This window comes from Paramacrobiotus metropolitanus, unplaced genomic scaffold, assembly GCF_019649055.1.
Source record: "Paramacrobiotus metropolitanus isolate TYO unplaced genomic scaffold, Prichtersi_v1.0 Parri_scaffold0000024, whole genome shotgun sequence".
NCBI lineage: Eukaryota > Metazoa > Tardigrada > Eutardigrada > Parachela > Macrobiotidae > Paramacrobiotus > Paramacrobiotus metropolitanus.
Window position 1 is genome coordinate 515756 of NW_026570244.1, and position 3956 is coordinate 519711.

Sequence of the window (3956 nt, forward strand, 5' to 3'; positions counted from 1 at the left end):
GTGATCAAAAATAAATGTTGACTGTCGACTGCGAACATACAACGATGCCAGCTTGCCTTACATTTTAGGCTACCCCAAGAAATATCGTGTAACATCAAACGCCATGCCGCTTAATTTTAAAACTCTTTAAATGGATCGCGTAATCGTTTGCCACACATCATGTCGACCATACTTTTAGTGTAGGTACCTGCCGTGTATCGACGAGTATTAGGTCACAGCCAATCGGATGACAAACTGGCTACGCAAAATAATTTATCATCAGTATTACGAATACGCCTACGCACTTGACCTACTGAAACAGACGGTACAACTTCACCTGGAAAATTCAAACTGAAAGTACAACTTGACATACTGAAACTTTGCGGCCCTTCCGCAATATTCTGTATGCACGTGACGGTTCCCGGGCAAGCTGCTGTAGTGTAGTATGACTGACCATTAGTCTAGTTGGTACTTGAAAATTCTTATGGCCCCACTTTTCTTGAAATGAAATTTAAAAGAAATTTTCTTACCAAGTGTCCACACTGGGCAGAATAATCCTATGTAAGCATGATCCCTGTCCCTTTGGAACCTTTCCTGGGAAGAGTCACAACTGCACAGACTGGCACAGCTAACTCAGACGAAGGAGTCTCTATGCGCAGATTCTCACAGGAAACGGCGTTGGTCGGCGGCGGCTTCGACGCATTTTGCGGTAGAAGCCGCTATACTACTGTAGAAAACCTTCTTTCACGCCCAGCGCAGCAGCCGCTGCGGTTCGTCTTAAAAATTGGCGTAATAAAAACTTTTCCGTAGACACATAAGTAAACAGTAATTAGATTATCTGCTGTCTTAATGCTGATATCACAAGCCTGATGATAGGCCTCCGTTTACTGTCGGTTGGGTGCACGTCCCGGCGCCGCGCCACGACGCTAAACAGGCCGATGTTGGTGGACTAATTGTAGTCACAAATACAGTTACAGTGTACCGTAACTAGAGATTCAACGGTTATTTGAGCGCTGGATATACAACTTAAAAAGCTGAGGATAGAAAGGCGCGATTACGCGCGGCGTTTGAGCGTAGCGTGTACGAAACGATTTTACTTATAATAGATACGTACGCGTACGCGTCTCCTGCAGTCTAAATGCAGTCCGGCTGCAGAGACAGCTTTTTTCGCTGGAAAAGCATCTCAGATGTTCGCGCACTGTTTTGTGCAATCTTGGCTAAACTTTGTTCTTCCTTACCTTCCGTCATTTTATTTCGTAACAGAAACGTTGCTACATGAAACGTTTTTATCATTAATATTTTAAAGCACGGGTTGTTAAGTGGCCAAGTGCTGACAATTACCGGCTGAGGCAGTCAGATTTGGGGTCCACGTATCTCCCATACGCCACAAGCACGGCCACCAATCAGACGTCGTCGGACTTATGGCCAGGGTCATGTCGAAGGTGTTCTCGAAGGCGGTGGCCTTGGGAATAATCATGCTGGAGACGGTGTGGAAGGCGTGCGTCAGCGTTCCCGCGCAACGGAAGCAACTTCCCCGACAGGAACATCTCGCGCGGATACGACAGGTAGTCCGTGCCGTTTAAACCGCTGGTCAACTGCCGGTCCTCGCGCAAACTGGCCACCAACGCCAGCGCCACAATCACCTTCGTCTTAACACGGAGCAGTATTCATCCGTGTTGATTTACTTTGATTTCCTTACAATGGTCCCAGTTAAACTGTGCATCGGTAACTCGGTAACCCATGCTTACGTGCTATATTCGTTGTGGTAAGTGGTCCGGGTAAGAGCCATGATACGGCGCTTTTTGCACTTTCTGCAAATTAACCCGCTTTGCCAAGAAAATGCACAGGATTGCTGGTGAGTCTACCTGGCTGGATTTTGCCTAGCCATGCTTTACTGTCGGATTATCTATCGCCGGCTAGTGATGATTACTGCATAATTAATCAATTAGTAACGTGACTGTGTAGTTCTCAGTCTCAAAAGGGTGCATGTAACGAATGATGTTCGCTTACTGGAACAGGCTTACAATAAAAATCTTCGAAGATGAACCTTGGACAGGTATATCATTGCATTACATTTGCATAGGTAACGGAAAATTATGATCGAACCTTTATCCCGTATGCAGGCTGTTGCCGGCTAGGGCCTGTCAGCAGCAAATCAAAGTTTGTGGAAAACCAGCGTGCTGTATAAATTATTTAGCACGAAACGAAGTTAATTGCTGCCGCTATTTCGAACGATTACGATTATACAGTATAATCGTAATCGTTCGAAATATCGGCTGCCACCAGCTTATTCTTCTCGTCCGATTCGGTTTTACGAATGCCCGTCAATGCAACGGGATCCGATAGGCTCCGCTCTCTGAAAGATTGAATAAACGGTTAAATTAATGGCTTTTTAAGGGTTTAATTTAAATTACGGTGTAGCGTGGCATGGCTTGCAAGCTGCAACTACTGTTACCTGCCTTGGCTAGTGTCTGTTAAACAAATTTTGATATCACTAAATCGGAGTGCCTTAACTTTTACAAGAACCACAACGGACGCAGACACCACATTTCGCTTTTATCCATGGCACAACGAGGTCGTGCAGACTGCTTGCGAGATAATATATCGCATTCACGTCAAATAGAACTCGCATAATCGTTGCTTAGCGCATTTTCAGTAGACCGTGTTATATGACCGGGGGGAACCGGGTGGGCCAAAACGGCTTAAAGACGCTATCCTTCTGCCGAAATGCTCCTGTCTTTTCACATTATAGAATATAGCAAAGACACAAACATTCCGGCAGAAGTTAGTGCTAACCCGACAATACCACGGCGAACAAATGTATACTTTATAAATGATCCGATTGGGTATTCTGCGCCGCCAGCATAGGCACTGCTAGCCGGTTGAAAATTTTCTGAACATCACACATAATGAGATGGTCGAACGGCGAACCGTTCTATTATCTCATTGTGCGTGATGTTCAGCTCCGCGGATAGAATTGCCCGAATTTCGATTTTGCTGTCTCCGAAGAGCCGGTTCTTTTGAGTGGAACCGTTTTCCACTGCTCAACGATTAGTAAATAGGCCAACTAGAAGATCAAGGTGGATAAGAAGTGCAAGATCGGCTGTCAAGTAAATCAAGTCGGTCGCAGTTTAGAATGTTACTGCACTAAAAATAAAATTAATGTGGATGTGGCGCCAGGAAAGATTGGAGATGTGCAAATCGAAAACGCAGTCTCCGCGAATGGAGAAGAGTTAACGCACTCTATGAAAAGCGGATATGGCCATAATCAAGTAAACAGAAAGGTTATCGCCTTAAGATACGATTACTGCAAAAAAAAAACTCGTATTACTGCAAAAATAAGGCGAATTGTTCGTCAAAATTTCCAGCTGCGAAGTTAAATACGCGGCTGAAGTGAAAGCTGATTGGGCTGAAGGAGGGCGCGGGCAATAATATACCGCGGGCATGTACGTTCCGCTGTATGAGAGAAATGCCGTTTTCCGCGATTTTCAGCCAGAACAGCTGCTCCTATGTAGCTTGTCTGTGCGCGTACTGCCGCAACTGCGTGAGTTGCGCGAATGTATCACACATTCACATTATAGTTGTTATCATTCTACTTAACCTTAGCATCAGTATGTATTGATCATCACCTGAGTCATTGTTATTTTAAATAAGTTAGCCAGAATGCCGATTCAGCAACCAGCCAACGCACCGCGCCCAGGTTTCCTGCTATCTTGCCAGACGGTATTAAAAGCATGGGCATTACGCTGAAATAAATTATGGTACCCGTTTCAAGTGGCGTGAGTCATATTTTTCCGAATTTTGCTCAGACCTTGCAGTTTGCGAGTCCGGTTATGCGCAACGCGGCATTTTGGAAGGTGTGTCTGTTTCACGTGGCGTAATATTACCAAGCACTTACTGCATGTGGACATACTGGTCGTAACATGACAATTATGCATTGTCCCTCAACGTATATGTTATACGTATATGTCAGCGAC